The sequence below is a fragment of the Megalopta genalis genome, chromosome 13 (assembly GCF_051020955.1).
Source record: "Megalopta genalis isolate 19385.01 chromosome 13, iyMegGena1_principal, whole genome shotgun sequence".
NCBI classification, from domain to species: domain Eukaryota; kingdom Metazoa; phylum Arthropoda; class Insecta; order Hymenoptera; family Halictidae; genus Megalopta; species Megalopta genalis.
This window is the reverse complement of record NC_135025.1, coordinates 5,967,150-5,985,628: the sequence shown is the minus strand read 5'-3', so window position 1 is coordinate 5,985,628 and position 18,479 is coordinate 5,967,150. Positions and strand designations below refer to the sequence as shown.

The following is an 18,479-nucleotide window of genomic DNA, read 5'->3' as shown; positions in this document are numbered from 1 at the left end:
ACCAACGTATGTTCGAAGAACGTTATTTCAGTTTTTCTGTGTACAATAAATTTTGCCGAATTAGCGTCGAATGTTAGCAACGATGTTAAATAAACGCTTTGTAAACAGTCTCGTTGACGGTCGGCTCGAACCCGTTGTAGTTCCCCTCTTCCTAAATCGTCCATTTTCGTTTAGAAGCCGAAGGAAAATTCGGGAGAATTTATTGCGTTTCGAACATCTATTTCATCTGGTCGATTAGCAATCGTCGGTCCGCCTTTTCCATTCCCGGCGATATCTCCCCGCGGAGGGGAACGCAGGATTTTTCGAAAAGGACGCGGCGGCGTCTTTTGAGATCGACGGGAAATTCGAGAAAATCGTGGTCGTCTGTGACGGCGCGTCCGAGCGTCGGCGACAGAGAGAGAGAGGAGAGAGGGGGAGAGATAGGAGAGTCGAGAGAGAGAGAGGAGAGAGAAAGAGAGGAGAGAGAGAGAGAGAGGAGAGAGAGAGAGGAGAGAGATAGGAGAGTCGAGAGAGAGAGGAGAAAGATAGGAGAGGAGAGAGAGAGGGGAGAGAGAGAGGAGAAAGATAGGAGAGGAGAGAGAGAGAGAGGAGAGAGAGAGAGGAGAGAGAGAGGAGAGGAGAGAGAGAGGAGAGATATAGGAGAGGAGAGAGAGAGGAGAGAGATAGAAGAGGAGAGAGAGAGGAGAGGGATAGGAGAGGAGAGAGAGAGGAGAGGGATAGGAGAGGAGAGAGAGAGAGAGAGAGAGAAAGAAACAGAGAGAGAGGGAGCACGTAGATCAAAGAAGAGCGGGAACGGCAGGGAAATAAATGTGGAAAAACCGGGTAGCGTGGATGGAAATGGACACGGGGACCGATAACTAGAACCGATAAAATCGAAACCTGGAAGAGAAAAGGCAAGGAGGCTAAGCAGAAGCAGAACGATTCGCGATCGTACCGGAGATATGCAACGAGGGACTTGGAAATCGGCCGTGGCCTGCGCCGCTACTCGGAACTGAAAAATCTGGTGATCGATGCGTGGATCGCGTTAAGATCCTCGAAAACAAACCAGGTAGACGGGACTCGAAACCAACAAATATTCCGGAATGTCTCTCGAACGAACGAATGCGACGCGGATCAACGAGTCACGTGTTCCTGTTTGTGAACCTGTGTAACGTGCACGATTTATCGCGCGAATCGATTTCATTGCGATTCGAATTGTTACAGGGTAGAATTCTCGGGCTTGGACGACGAATTTTTATATGTACATTACTGTATGCATATACATATATTGCAAAAATATTGCGGAGAGACTACGTTATGTCCAACGCTTTATGAAACTTACAATTAATTCGACGTTAATTCGCAGTCGTTTAGAACCGAGAACAATTAACAAATCGCATGCCATTGTAATCGAAAAACTATTCTCTATCGTTCAAGACCGATTGGAACTTTCGAACGGTTTTTTTCTTTTCATGCAATGCCTCGTTCTTGGCGGAGATTCAGGGTTTTTACAGAAACTCGTTCTTTTTTTCCAGAACTCAGGGTGATGGAGCAATTTGATTTTCGCATTCTTGCTTACTGTTCCGAAAAAGATGGGTTTACTCGCCATCCTGTGTCACGTGAGAATATATAAATATATAATAATATATAATAATATATATAATAATACATAATAGTATATATAATATATATAATAATATATAATAGTATATATAATATATATAATAATATTTATAATAATATATATAATAATATATAATAATATAGTCCCTTGAATATTTCAAAAATATATTTAACTCGGCCCTGCTAATCGAACACCAATGGGACGTGTAACAGGAAAATGAGAACGAAGAATGGTCGCCGATTACATCGGCGAACAGATTGAAACGAAGCCCGTCGAATATTTTTAATGTTTTATTTTTTTTTTTATTCTGTATTTTATACACGTTACACAAGACGCGGAGTTAACCTACGCGACGATTTGGTTCGTTGACGTACGCGCATTCAGAAAACGAGTTTTCTCTCGTTGCTCATTAATGTTAGCAACGTTCGTAGTCGCGGCATACCGCAGAAAGATCGATACAATTCGAAAGATTAATAATTAAAATTCACTCGTACACACGCAGGAATAGACAGTACATACATACATACATACATACATACATACATACATATATGTATAAGCAGATAATCGCGGATGTTCATGCAAACACAGACTTTTACGAACGATCGAAAATCGAAATCGCGAATAAACGTTTTTCACGAGGACTCTCGTTTATCGATGTCCGAATTACGCGAGAGAATCGTTTCCGATCATTTTGAATTTGCTAGTACATACACGTCGAATTTCGAACGACCCAAATGTATTCTATAAATCGGCTGTTTATGAGCGCAATTATGAGCACAATAATTATGAACTACGCGCGGTGCCGTGTTGGCACGCGAGACCCATCGATTACGCACTCGCTTTTTTGTCTCGGAAGCAACGCTTTAAATCTACATTGTTCGCTTTTTCATCGGAGCACGCGGTTGAAAAAAGGGAACAATGTAGCATCCGAACAACGGAAGCGAAATGTATCAATAACACAAGATAAACGAGATGAATTTTTTCCCTGTTTGTTCATCCTGTAACCGATGGCGGCGCGCGTTCGCATGTACAATTGTTCGCCGACCATAAAATGAATTCGTCGATTATACCAATGAATAAATAAACAAATCGAGCTGACCGTCGATTCGTTTATATATTGTTTTGTCCGGGATACGAATTCGTACACGAAAATCCGTCGGTTCGATCGGGAACGAACGTGTAACAAGTGTCGAAGGCACTGTGGCGAGAACCAAAAAAAAAAAAAAAGAAAAAAATACAATGAGAACAAAACCGAAAAACAAAAACAGAGAACAACGTGTTTTTTTCGTTTTCGTGTAACCAGTAACGTTATCTATAACGAATTTCAACGATAACACAGATTCGTTTTCGGTAGAAACAATGAACAACCGTAAACAACGTTCTTTTCTTTTTTTTTCTTTCTTCTTTTTTGTTAACCAGACATTATATAACAGAAACAAAACTATCGAACGGAACATTTTCTTTTTATTTTTCTTTTTTATGCGCGTATATTTTACGTGGAAAGAAATTTTCACGCGCAATGCATTTATTACCGTGAACGCTTTACGCGTGAAAATAATGTGCGACACTTCCGACACGTAAAATATCGATTCTTTTCTTCTTTTTTTCTATTCGTAACCTTGGCAAACAAAAACGTAACTATTAAACGTAACACGAGCCTCCTCCTGTTTCGTTCCGAAAACGTGCAAACAAAAACGTAACCATCAAACGTAACCTTCGGTTTTCTGTTTTGTGCCGATTTAACAATAAAACATCGTTTTTTCTTTTGTTTACTCTTTTTTTTCTTTTTTCTTCTTTTTGTTTGCAAACGAAAACGTAACCATCATCGTAACTTCGGATTTTTGCTTTCCCTCGATAATTAAACAGTAACTCAACGAAGCGATAACATTAACGAAAACAACAGAGAACGAACGAACGAACTTAACGCGCGACAAACTTAACAATAACCAACGATAACATTCCGTTTAACAATGGAAACTCGGAGTCTTAGTAACAGACGTGCGAACAATACGTCTAACATGATTTAACAAGCACGGGACGTAAACTTAACAAGGCAAACGTAACGATCAAAAACGAAACAAGAATTATGTTTAAATTCGCGCTGCATCACCTCGATCGATAACAAACTTTAATCGAACGCTGTCATTTTTTTTTCGACTTTGACATTTTACGTTTCATAGAAATGCTTTGTATTCGTTAATTATCGAAATCAAATTTCAAACTTCCAAAATATGAACGGTTTATCGAAATAAGATTCATCCATTTTTGTGGCTTCACATTTGATTTAGAAAAAAAAGATGTATTTATCATTGAACACGCTTCCGGGAACAATTTTGAATAGAAGAAATAATTTGGAACTGTTGTCGAATGTAAATTTTGATCTTTCTACATTGTTATAGCCGCGTTATATATTTTTGAACTGTGAAATCTAATTTATAGAATCAAATTATTTTCTATTCTTAGTCATTTTTGTTAGCAGATGTAGATTTTCTTTAATTCTCAGAGTATTTAAAATATGGCAAAAATAATTTTGAAACCGTTCTTGTAATAGAACTAAATACATACGTGTGAATTACTTTTTACCGCATTCTATGAAACATTTATTTTTATTTTATCGTTATTTAGATATACTTAATTTTAATACCTCAGTACTATTGAAATACGGTATAAACTTCACTTTTGTTTTCTCATTTCCGACGAATTCACTTTTTCGTAACTTTAAGAAAAGTTTGCATTTGCAATGTTTTAAATTTGTTCACATTCTTACAAAATTTTAAAACAGTTTTGATTTTATATCTGCCAAACAGAAAATGCAATTTTTATTTCAATATTCAACAGAGGCCTGAATATCTCTCCCTGAAAATAAATTTTGATATTCGTTTGTGTATGCCAAATGTGTGACACAATTTTGACTACAATAATAATAATTCGAAAGAGTTCCAAGTATTGTTTGCTGAAAATCAATTTTCATTATCTGTCACATATTTCTGAAAGCACGTTTTAACATTTCCAAAAGTTGAAAAAGACTTTTAGTTCTGCACTTGCCAAATGTTGGATGTAATTTTTACAATTCCTTGACTAAATTCCGAATAAAGATTTTTGAAGAATTGGAACACGATTTCGAATTATATAGGTATATGTATAATATATCAAGCATGCAATAAATTTTGATAATTTAGGAAATTGGAACACAATATTAATTTCAATCTGTCACATGTTAGATTCAATTTTTAACTCAATAATATCAATGCACAGTTTTGAAGAAAGTTTGCGGAAAATTAATTTTGATAATTTGTTACATTTTTTTCGTTTTATAACACTGTAAATGCAATTCGAATAAACAGTAAGAATGTTAAACTATAGTATCATAATTAATCAACGTGAAAACTTGAACGATGAGAGAACAAACACGTTTACACAGTATTTCACAAGAGATGATGCCCTTTTTTAACCGAAACAATTTTTTTTATGTTTTTTATGTTTTTTTTCCACGTATTTCTATTTCTCTGAAATAGATACACATTCAAATGTGGCGATTGTCTTCTTCTGCGTATATTCCCTTGAAGAAGTTTTATACTACATTCCAGAATTGTTGCCAATTCGTTTAACTAAATTTTAGTCATTCATTAATATCCAGTTTTAAAAACCAAATTTCTTTTTTACTCGGTTTTTCAAGATACGAGATTCTCTTTTTTTTTTAATTTTTTACATTTTTTATTCTTTTCATTTGCGTTTATTTACTTTTATTGTACTTATCTTCATCTCCTTGTATTTGGTTTTTGAAGATACTAGATTTTTCTTTTTTTTTTTAATTTTTTAGATTATTTATTTACTTTTACTGTATTTATTTTCATCTTCTTTTGCCTTCCTCTATTTAGTTTCTGAAGATTTTTCTTTACCTTTTTTTTTAAATTTTTTAGATTTTTTATTTACAAGAATTATGTTCATTATCCTTTTCTTCTGTATTTATTTACTTTTACTGTACTTATCTTCATTTTCTTATATTTGGTCTTTGAAGATACTAGATCTTCTTTTCCTTTTTTATCTAATTTTTTTGATTTTTTATATACAAGAATTGTGTTTGTTATCCTTTTCTTCTACGTTTATTTACTTTTACTGTACTTATCTTCATCTTCTTCGCTTCTTTCTATTTTTACTGTATTTATCCTTATTTTCTTCTATCTTCTCTTACTTTTACTGTATTTATCCTTATTTTCTTCTATCTTCTTTTTCTTTTACTGTATTTATTCTTATTTTCTTCTATCTTCTTTTACTTCCACCGTATTTCTTCTTATTTTCTTCTATCTCCTTTCATTTTTTCCATATTTATCCTTATTTTCTTCTGTCTTCTTTTACTTTTACCGTATTTATCTTCGTCTTCTTCTGTCTTATTTTATGTTCTGCTCACATTCGTTGGAATTTCCTTCTTCACATTCTTCCCATTTTCTGATGTCATTTTAAGCGATTCCATTTTCTGCCGTTCCTTACGATTCTCCCTGTCGTTGTTTAAACAGTGTACAGTGTATCCTTAATATTTCCATTAGTTACTATATTATTCTGCATCGAACTCATTACGGATCTTGAAACATATTCGGTTATATCAGTTCCCGCGTTCTTCTTCGTCGTTGCTTCTTTTCTCAGCTAGAAAAATTTGTTTCTTCCACTATTCGTTTCACCCGCATCTTCTTTCTTCTCGATTTTGCTTGTCACCTCATTCACGTTCCGGATAATTTCGTCGTTTCCCGGACATTCGTCTCATCCTCGGCCTCCGAGGTCCTCCATATTTCAAGGGTCGCCGACCATTCCTTCGTCCCGGAGACCTGGAAGGTTGTGAGTGTTAGAAAAAAAAACGCCAAAGAAAGTACAAAGAAGAAACAGATTTTGAAAGAAACAAGTACCAAACGAACGGAAAGAATTGCGAACAGAAGAAGGGAAACGTAAAAAAGGCACATTCGTAGACAACGGTGGTAGCGCAAGTAACGAGGGTAATAAAAAAAAAAAACAAAAAAAAAGATGGTAGTGTTTTCATTTTTATCCATTTTCGTCCAGTTTCGACTCTTTTCTTTTTTTTTTTTTTGGTTAGCTCACTTTTTTCATTCAGAAAGATGGTTTTCGTTGTTTCATTTGTAATCGGAATTCAACGCCAAATCTGTTCTCGGTTCGGATCAATTGCGCTACGAATTTTGTACTCGACCGTTTCGAAAACTTGTTCGCATTTGTTATTTGTTGTTAATTTAATTTACTATTTTTCTTCTGCGCACAAAATTCATTTTTACCATGCACGAGTTTAGATCGAACCAGTGAACATGGTCGATCTTCATCTTATTCGAGTGTGATGCATTTATTAATTTATATCAATGGTCCGGAATTTTTTCTGTGCTATCAGCCGATACCAGTATGTGCTTTTCGCATTATTGTGTTACAAGTGCAATTATTTTAATAACTGTGTGATTTCGTTGACATCATTGCCGTAGGATTTTCGACTGTTTTAGAAGTATTTGTTTGGAAAAATGTCTTTCTTTCTGGAGATATTATTTGTACTTTTATTATTGGCTGCCTGTATCCTTTGGAAAACTGTAAATTATACATTTTGCAGCACGTTCGTGCATCGAAAATATTGTTTATTTTGCAATAAGCATTTTGCATGTCATAATGTCTCGTGCATTAGAAGAAATTGAATTTGGTTTATTTTTTAATTGGATTTAATTGAGTTTAATTGAATTTACTTGAATTTGATTGAATTTAGTTGAGTTTAATTGAATTGAATTGAATTTGATTGAATATAATCGTGTTTAATTGAATTGAATTGAATTTGATTGAATTGAATTGAGTTTAATTGAATTGAATGGAATTTGATTGAATATAATCGTGTTTAATTGAATTTGATTGAATTTAATTGAGTTTAATTGAATTGAATGGAATTTGATTGAATATAATCGTGTTTAATTGAATTTGATTGAATTTAATTGAGTTTAATTGAATTGAATGGAATTTGATTGAATATAATCGTGTTTAATTGAATTTGATTGAATTTAATTGAGTTTAATTGAATTGAATTGAATTTGATTGAATTTAATCGAGTTTAATTGAATTGAATTGAATTTGATTGAATATAATCGAGTTTAATTGAATTGAATTTGATTGAATTTAATCGAGTTTAATTGAGTCTAATTAAATTTAATTGAATTTAATTGAATTTTCTTTTTTTTCTGCTCGGTCAAATTTAACTGTTTCCGTTCAGATTTTGTTATGTTCGATCATGAGCGTTCGTATTTTCTATTCCACACGTAAATATATCGAATTCGCGAATTTTGAACGAGAAAATTGAAACATATCGTTCTCTGATTTCGAACAATTTAAAAGTATATTTTTCAGTATGAATCGATCCCGGTTTCAAAATGAGTTGCGAAAATTGTTACAAAAATCTGTCACTTCGTTCGTTGAATGTGCATCGTGTTCAAGCGACTATGGAGATCCGTAATGTATTTTTACGTACACAGACAGCCATTGCAAAGCTTTTCTCGAAGCCAAAATCATTCTTTGAACGATCTCTTTTTCCCGCAAAATATCATATTTCGTGCGAAATCATGGTACATTCGTTTATGCAGATCGTCTTATTTTTGTCGCGGTCTCGCGCGTTTCGAACGTTATTCCATGCTCTGTCTATTGCTTTTCAATGTTAAAATAGTTCAGACAATAATGAACAATTAGTTGTGTTTTCTCACTCGATGAAAATGACGTAAGATTGTCCAAATAATATTTAACAGCTTCGAAATTCTGTTACTTCGAGACGTGTTTCGTAAACATTCGGGACGCAGCACGGTATTAATTTGATTCTGTATTTTGTCTGTTTTCTTTCTTCTTCTTCTTCTTCTTCTTTTTTTAAAGCAATTTTAAGAGATATTTTCCGCGACGTTTGCGTAGATAAATAATTTATATCGATTCAGACAGCGTGGACGAATGCCCGAGAAACTTTGGCCGGAAACATTCGAAAACAAGGCCTAGACCGGTCTAAGCCAAACATTTGGTAAATTTGAAACGAGACCTTGGCGGATCTGGACCGGGTTTCAGTCGATTTGAAAAGAGGATCTAAAATTTAAATAGCAGTTTTATCAGTATTAGAATGCGGCCTTGATATGTTTGAAATAGATTCCTTTCCAGGCGAAGCACATGTCCCCGAGTCGATCTGTACGGTATTTTAGATGATCCAAATCACAGTTGGGAAGTGACTTGAGTGCTTTTTACTAAATATTGTTTATTTCACGTGGTTTCGTCAAGATATTATGATTTTTTTCGCACGGTTGCATTTATATTCTGCACTTGTGTAAAAACGTTAACTAAAGATTTTAAGGCTGTATAGCGCACAGTAGTTTGAAAATGCAATTGGTAATTATTAAATAACGAAAAATAAATGCGATAATGTAAGTTTCACTGACTAACAATGCTTGGAACGTGCGACGAATTATTTTTACTGGCAAACAATTTTTATTATTACTATTACTATTATTACTACTACTAATACTAATACTATTACTATTTCTATTATTATTATTATTATTAGTATTATTATTTCAATTTGAAGGAAGCGCAATTGACCCTTTAAGCCTTACACTATATCTGTGAGTTCTGTGTCCAATTGAATAAAATTTAATCGCGAAGAATAAGAAAGTAAAAAATCTTCGAGTTTGGTATCACATATATTGTCTATTGCGATTCTGGAAACTGAAACGACACAAGATTGTATTAATTTCCCAGTTAAATAACACGAATTTGTTCGTAATAAAATCAGGTTCGTCATTGTAGGCGCTGGTGAATTTTTTGTTGCATTCTATTTCGTTGAAAATTTTGACATTCCGAAAACGGTGAACGACAAGTGGAGCGTGGAAAATTTTGAATAAAAATTTTCGTTTTGGATCTTAGTGCCTGGATAGAGTAGGGCCGAGCGTAATTAATTTTTTTTTTCTTGTTAAAACGAAAACATAAAAGAATATATCGGCATCGATCGACATTTCTCGTGACAGTCAGACAAATGATTGCAAGTCGAAGAAAGACAGGAACAAAATTTCTGTAAACAATGAAGCATTATAGTAACGGGAAAATGATTATATTAATGTATTAATTAGTAATATATTAATGTCAAATTTGATGCTCGCACGAATTTATCGGTTGATCAATGATTTTTCTCCATTTCTGTATCAATAGCATTATCTCGATTTGAAAACAAAATTATGGTTGTCGGAAAAATGTTCTATCTTGTTCATGACAAGCTGTTTATTTACGACAAAACGGCAAGCATGATTTTTGCATTTGTTTCCAAATACCCGGGGCATTGTTCGGCAACGATCGTTTTCCATTTTTCATGTTCTGAATGTTTACGGATTACTGTCATTTAAATGATCAGTTGCTATATCTGGCAGGCGAATATTTTTCGAAGGAAAAGTTAATTGTTCCAAAAAAGAAAAGTTTACGCCCTAACAGGCGTAATTTCATAATAATTTTATATAATATTATCAGTTGCTATATCTGTCAGGCGAGTATTTTTCGGAGGAAAAGTTAATTGTTCTAAAAAAGAAAAGTTTACGCCCTAATAGGCGTAATTTCATAATAATTTTATATAATATTATCAGTTGCTATATCTGTCAGGTGAATATTTTTCGAAGGAAAAGTTAATTGTTCTAAAAAAGAAAAGTTTACGCCCTAATAGGCGTAATTTCATAATAATTTTATATAATATTATCAGTTGCTATATCTGTCAGGCGAGTATTTTTCGAAGGAAAAGTTAATTGTTCTAAAAAAGAAAAGTTTACGCCCTAATAGGCGTAATTTCATAATAATTTTATATAATATTATCAGTTGCTATATCTGTCAGGCGAATATTTTTCGAAGGAAAAGTTAATTGTTCTAAAAAAGAAAAGTTTACGCCCTAATAGGCGTAATTTCATAATAATTTTATATAATATTATCAGTTGCTATATCTGTCAGGCAAATATTTTTCGAAGGAAAAGTTAATTGTTCCAAAAAAGAAAAGTTTACGCCCTAACAGGCGTAATTTCATAATAATTTTATATAATATTATCAGTTGCTATATCTGTCAGGCGAATATTTTTCGAAGGAAAAGTTAATTGTTCTAAAAAAGAAAAGTTTACGTCCTAATAGTTGCAATTCTTCTGAAATATCTTTAGGTAATTCACATTCATTATCGAATAATATTAGTGTCGGATCTATTTAAATCATTGTTCGATTTAAATTCATTTTGTTCGACCTCTACAATTTTTAGAAACACGTCTAAAAGAATAGTAATTTTAATAGTTTAAACATCCAGGGGGGGGGGGTTGTATGTGTCCAGATATCGTCGATTTCATAACAAAATTTGTGAAATCCTTAAATAACGTTCGTACGATGTATTTGTTAAACGGTAACTTCATTATTTATTTCAATTCTCGAAACGCTTCTAATTATAATTTTTCGGTATATTTCGGATTCAAACTTCGGACGGAAAATATATTGTGATCTGTGCAAAACTTACCGAAAAATAGATTCTAAAATGTTCAATGATTCAGTAAAGGGTTTCTCCGCAAGAAAGTTTTACCCCCTCCCCCTCTCCCATTTTATTGTTGCGGTAAAAATCCATTAATGTTGTTGAAATTTTATATTAACTATGTGTTTTCAGTAATAAATACATCGACCTATTTTCAAGATAATGATAAATAATCGTACGAAAAACTTTCTGACTCTTTTTGTGTTTATCAGTGTCCATGAATATATTACATCTGTCGCTGTGTTTATCATTGTAATTGCCCAAATATTCGATCGAATCAGAAACAACTGTAACAGAGACGCCGAAAAATTGGCAAATAAAAATTTCATTGTAATAACAACAAGAATGTCAGTAGCGTTAATTTTTGAAAGCGGTTAGTATTACAGCATTATGGATAATTATCTGTTCCGCTGATGACAGTACAAAGACGTTTTTAGATTGCAAAACATTTCTCCTGTTTTATTATCTTCTAAGATATGCATTAATAACATATGAGTCCACAAAATTTGCAGATGACGATTTACCGAATACTTCGACTGGTTTAATTTGCATTGGGAAATGGAATTTTGAGGATTTCAGAAATAGCAAAAAGATTTCAGAATCAAATGAACGTCGACATTAATATATTCTAATATTTAATAATTTTTAATTCTAATATTTATATTCTCTAATATTTCCAAAGCTTCTAGCATTTGTTCTTGTTGTTTGGCAAGAAACGAAGGATACTTTAAGAAATTTCAAGCAATTTTCACGGTAACGGGGAAGGTAATGAACAAAATCGATCAATTCCGTCGCATACCTTTCTCGTTTTGTAAAACGCTCGTCGAAGTTCAAATTTATTCCCAAATAAAATTCGAATACTTCGACTCTCTCGAAACATCTTAAAAGTATCTCGGATTAAATTCGGCAAGAAAGCGAAATACACAGTCGTGTTTTGTACGAGATTATTCGTGTAAACGATTTTGTCGTCGGTTTTAACTAGACTCGATTTTCTAGGACCGTTAGCTTTCGAACGTAATTGGATATTTTGTTAACAGACATGAAACACGTGTTACGACGATTTTTATCGTTCAAAGAATTTGTTGCTATTTCAAAATATTCGCTGATATAATTAACGAGAACGTTCGTGCAAACTGAAGTCTGGAGATTCTGTTGAAAATCTGTGTGTTTTATCGTGTTTTACTTTCGTTTTACTATGAATTGACAATTCGAGGTAGAAAAATCTAAAATAAACAAATGAAATGTGAACGAAAACGTTCGACATTTTTAAACCGCGCCAACATGTGAACGAGAACTTTTCGTTTTCAACGAACCAACAATAAATTCTGATTGATTGAAAATTTTGATCACCGGTTGAGAGAGAGAGAGAGAGAGACGTACATTATACAAAATTAACATTAACAAAAATATCTGCGCATTCTATAATTTATCTCGGTGGTTTATTTCGTAAGAGCAGACGCTGTCGAAACGTGTATTCAATCGTTTATGGGTTTTCTTAATGGTTTAGGATTAATAACCTTGACGCAACCGTAGCAAATATGCTAACGACAGTTTTTGTTCATTCTGTTTCACACGTTTGTACATTTTAGTGGCAATCGAGAGGAAACAAGATTTCCGCCTTTCGAAGGAAGCTTTTACCAGAGTTTGCAACTTTGAAAATGTTTAAATACTTTGCTGTTCCTTGGATACTTGACATAATATATGTATATATATTTTTTAAGCAGAGGCACAACCGATTTTCCATAAAATTAGAATTTTTATCCGGAAACCTAGTTGTAGAAGCATCCGCGCATCAACAAATTATTGCTCTCTCGTTTTTTCGAAATCGAAACGTATTTGGACTGTTTCAAGTTCGCTGTTTTACGGTGAATAAAACACACAAATTGGAGGTTTCGGAAATGTAACTTCTGGAAATATTACTTTAATAACTATCCTTCCATTGTTCGGATTGAAATATTTTCCGTGATACTGATCAAATAAACGTAAACCGAATAATCAGAGTTCATACATTTCTCGAATGATTTTTTTGCGATCGCGGATATTTTTGCGAACTGTAGCAGTAAATTCTCTTATTAAATGTTATGCGATATTTCACCGTTCCAATTTTAAACATAACTCGCTATAGATATATAAATATATGAATCTACTATATTTATCTCTACTGCAGGAAACTTAATACAGAGAATAATTTGTTCGATTGTTTTCTCGATTGTAACATGCGATAATAATTGCGACAAGTAACAGCTAACGGTAACTTCCTTATTGCGAACAGTATGTTAATCATTCTTCGGCGACAATTTTCTCAACGTTACAATAAAACATTTAAACCCAATTTGATCGAGTGCAATGCTCGTGGATCATTCTGTGGATCGCTTCTGTTTGTAGATCAATGTCAAAATTCTATTTATATGCATTTTCTGCTGTTTTTATGGTTGATCGAAGCAGATGGAAATCGCGAATGATGGAATCGTTTCGCAATCGTGATCGAAAAATCTTGGACGAAAAAGTGCAATCAACGGCAATCGATAAGATATAAAATCAGTTTTGCAGAAGTTTTGCAGAAAGTTTTGCAGAAGCTTGCAGAAAGAATTGGGAAACTGTTACACGATCGCAATAAATCGCCGTTCATTGTTCTCCCCGACATAGCCACCGAGTAATTGTAAACAAAGTTTTCGTTCATTTATTCAACTAATTCAACCATTTAGACGGACAGTAAGTAAATTGGAAAATCTCTCTGTGTTAACGCAGAACCGCGTGATAGAAGAAACTATTTTCGTACGAAATTCGTGCTGTCTCATTCAACGACACCGAATTTTTCTTTTCTTTTTTAGTCCGAATTAGCTTCATAATATATTGTAAATTCGATTGACAGGACGCGGACAATTTTGCGAATATTCATGTTCGTTATTGCTGACAGAATCGGTACAATCAATGGAGAAAATTTGTTCGGTCGCCTCGACTTTCTCGCCCGAAATTGTAAATTTTCTGTGCGCACACTAACCCAATCACTATCCCGACACTGAAGATAACGCGAACAATAATCCCAATTTAACAAATAAAACTAAACATTCCCACAATTTTCGGATGCAAAGAGAGAGAGAGAGAGAGAGAGAGGGAGAGAGAGAGAGAGTGTGAGTGTGTGTGTGAGAGAGATACACATATCTCTCGTTCAGAAATAAAATTTCAACAAACGTGTGCCACTGATTATAAAACCGTGGCTGATCCGTGCGATTCGCTTTTGTGCTTCGCTCTGAAGAGATCGAAGGACCGAGATCAGTTTTTACAGGTACGGTAGATTCATTTCGTGTCTAATATTTCAAAATCGGTGGACGCTCGAGATGAAAACCATGCGGATCACATGCGTTTAGAAATCGTTTAAATCCGCGGGGAGAGTGCTGGCGTGTAAGATTTACGGTGAAAATTGAACGGAGATTAAAGCTGTTTCATTGACGTCGCGTTATTCAAGATCTCCATCGAGAGACGGCTGTTCGGTCGAAATTCGTAGACGCGAAGAAGATCCGCGTTCGAATGAAAATTCCAAAGGCCCGTGCACGATTTCGCGCCACTTTTATAATCGATGGCACAACTTTCGGTCGGAACGAACGATCCTGTTCGATTTGTGATGCGCGAGAAACGCGATCAAAGCTCGAACGAGAGGGAAACCGGAAGAGAGAGAGAGAAAAAGAGAGAGAGAGGGAGAGAGTAAAATAAAAGAACGACAGCGTAGTAAAAATATAAAAGGAAACGGCCGAGAACGTGATATATTTTAGGATAGTCTATCGAAGCACCAAGACCTAAGTTGCCAGAAACGGGACTCACCCTTCGCGAAGAGATCCTCGACGAGAGACGGACGGCCCAAGGGCAAGGATCGTCCGCGTCGCTGTCCGCCGCGAGTTGCAAAACACTTCTGACTGTTCTGTCGTTGGTACGGGGCCCTTAAATAGTCGTTTTGACGGGTGCAGACGTTACGATGGCTCGTGAGAACATTTCTGAACACAATGCACCCCTCTTTCTTTTGAGCCGGTAGGGTCGAGGGGTCGAAGGTCACGCGAACGGAGGAGATCTTTACCTGTTTCCGGAGCCAGGCCGAAGGGGATGCACGGTTTATTCGGACAGAGAGCACGGCCGGAGGGATGATTAAGAGGGGAGAAAGGTGGTTAACGGTCGTTTCTTTTTGTTGCCCCCTTAGAGGAAGGGTGCCGGTCCGGATTCGTGAGAAATTTGGCTGCGTGCGGGGAGAAAGTCGGTGGTGATATCTTCGAAATCCGAAACACCTTGCCGGCCCAACTGGAACAGCGAAAATGATTCGCATATTATATATATATTATATATATTATTATATAAATATAATAAATATATATTACATATATTATATGTTATATTATTATATAATATTACATATATTATATATTATATTATTATATATATTACATATATTATATATTATATTATATATATTCGCCGGTTTTCGGATGGACCATTTTCGATCTCGCGACCGATATTCGAAATTGTACTTTGCAAACGATACAGAATTTGATAACAATTAAACCAGCACACAATGAACGACAAGTATTTACTTGAGCTCTCGCTTACGTTTGTCATTGTTACTGCCAAGTTTGCCCCCACGATATGCGAGCAATATAATGCGGTCGGTGATTGGCTATCGAACGTGATTGATTCGCGAACGATTTTCTCTCGTCTCCTTATTTACAAAAACGCAACGACTTATGTGTTTCGATAACGATTACGACAAAGCGTAGTCGATTCAATTGTTCGCAAACAATGTCGCATACGTTATCAACGACTATCTCGCCGTGTTCTAAATATATAAATCGGTTGTCCTAAGATCTACTCCATCGCGTGAAAACATTAATATAAATATGTTCTCTTGATGTATGATTTGATTCTGTATTATTCTAACAATAGCCGCTGCGGGCTGTCGATTTTCACCTATCTGTAGCTCTTGAAAATTTGTTTTAAACGCGAGAGAATAATGTTGTTCGATATCTTGTTTCGATGATTTTACTACGACAATTAGAAGTTCGTATACATATCCGAAAATACCATTAAAATGTTGTATGAGAATATCGTACACCATGTTTGTTTCTTGTCAGATTCTTTTTTCGTTATCCTATACTGCAATAAGGAACGATTTTAACGATGAAGTCGTATACGATTCGACATTGTTTTATTGCGATCGAGGTTCAATGGTCGATCAATTTTTCAAGAAACGATGAATCGACCACTCGGTTCGTGTGATTTGACACCATTGGACATTTTTCTTCGGGGTCATTCGAAAAGCAACGTTTATGCCAACGAACCAGCAACAATTCGTGGCCTAACGAACAACATTAGAAATGAAATTGGCGAATTGAACGAGCAAATATGCCAAAATGTCATCGAAAATTTTGATATTCGAATTGATATCTGTGAACGTGACAGATAGCATATTTCACTCATAATTGTCATAGATGATACTAGATAATTAAATAAAGAATCCAATAAAATTCAAAATGGTTTGTGTGCACGAAATTTGAATAAGGACAGTAACAATTGCTTAGTACAGTGGCATCATTGGCACGAAAAATATCGTCCGTAATTCAGTGAATGTTAATATTAAGTGTGTCTAATATTTTATTTTACAAACTATTGAAAACAATTCAATTAAAAAACAAATAGCAAAAAAAAATCAATAGATCCGTTAATGTAAATCATAATTCTTTTAAAACTTGTTAAAACTGTTGTTGAAAAATTTTGCATTTGCGATACTGGCTTTTTATTTTTTACTGTCCGTCTAAATTTTCAACTTACTCTTAACGTTAGCAACAGAGTGCCAAAGTTCCTGTTATTAAAAAAAAAAATAGTAATGTCTCCATTCAAACTTCGTTCACTGTAGTTCATGCTACAAATACTCAAACCAGTCATCTTGTTTTTCTGTCTCCTTCGTCTATTATTCGAGTCGTTGAAAGCGGTTCTTCGGGGAGAAGAAGATCCAGTTTAACTCGCAACCGTTGATCTTTTCTTCTTCTTACCTTAACCTGTTTCTCGTCCGTAATATTTCTACAAAGTATGTTGTTATTGTGATGTCGATTAAATTAAACAAAACTTCGTGAGAATGCCTCGTGATGTGTTCGCGCGAACACTTAACCACCTTTTTCCGCCTATCTTGCCCTGAAAAACATTTAGAAATTGCGTTTTATCTACCATATGTGCATTATCATTATTATTATCATTATTATTATCATTATTATTATTATGATTAATATTATATTTACTTATTATTAGCGAATATCGAAAGTTTCATGTCCATCGAGCATTCAACGTCGAAAGTGAAGTTCCGTCTGGCTCAATGATGTTTATCGTTAATACAATTACGTTCTCCCCGCATTCGATGAGGTAGATACTTGTATTTTTTTCCTTCAACAAAAAGTAAACAAAAGAAAATTAATTTTTTAATAGTCTCCACAAACCATCGACTTAACCAATAATTATTAAAATACCGCCTACAGGTGACAGAGTCTTTTTTCAAAATCGAACCTTCAGCAGAAAGGTTGAAAATTAAAAACACCATATTCATGTTTTCGAAATAATATACAGCATACAGGGTGTCCCAGCATCGGTGGTACGACCGAGACGGGAGTGATTTTCAATGAAAAACAAATCGAAGACAAGGATCGTTATTTTATTCGAGGCTTCGTTACCGATAAAATCGACTTGGAAGCTTATCTAAACCATAAACAAGTATGGTTTAGATTGTTTAGATGGATTGGATCTCGATAGAAGTCATGCGCCATTTTTATAAACAGCACTAATATCATTAATATCAACATGATGCGTTGTGTTGCTCATTTCTGTCTACGGATTTAGAGCGGATTCGAATAAAAATAAGACGTAATTTGGTTACTAACTTACCTTATTAATGCAAAGATTGTTGACAATGTTGTATATACAAAGTCGATTTTCACGGGGTACGAACCATTCTGTGAATCGGTGTAAATAAATATCAATAAAGCAAATAATGGTAACTCTTTTGACTAAATCAGTTTAGACAACTGCTTTATCGACAGTAGGTGCAATCCAAATTATTGCTCCACTTACCAACAGATGTACTGCATCATAGACTTACCTTACTTAATGTACCGCATTATCGACGTATCTATAGAAAAGAGTGTGCGCCATATTTGTATTGTTCTCCATTTCTACATTTGGATAGTAGTAATCTGGCTTAAAAAGATCTGTAATTCGTAATCACAGCTTCCAACGCTGCCTGGGTTTCAAATTACGCTTTTGCAGTATTGCTGGCACATGGACCTCATCGTAAGTTGTGAGTTAAAT

General features: G+C 34.5%; 1 long non-coding RNA gene across 2 annotated transcripts; it reads right to left on the bottom strand.

Moving 5' to 3' along the window:
• Positions 1 to 3,053: 3,053 nt before the first annotated feature.
• On the bottom strand, positions 3,054 to 18,170 carry LOC117224282 (uncharacterized). Of its 2 annotated transcripts, XR_013034730.1 has the most exons (6): positions 18,057 to 18,170; positions 17,420 to 17,561; positions 17,177 to 17,315; positions 15,214 to 15,431; positions 14,964 to 15,133; positions 3,054 to 6,426 (listed from the first exon to the last, which is right to left on the bottom strand). It is a non-coding gene; the product is annotated as an uncharacterized LOC117224282 (long non-coding RNA). The 2 variants fall into 2 exon arrangements; XR_004491175.2 differs by having other exon boundaries at positions 14,964 to 15,431.
• Between the last annotated feature and the right edge of the window lie 309 nt (positions 18,171 to 18,479).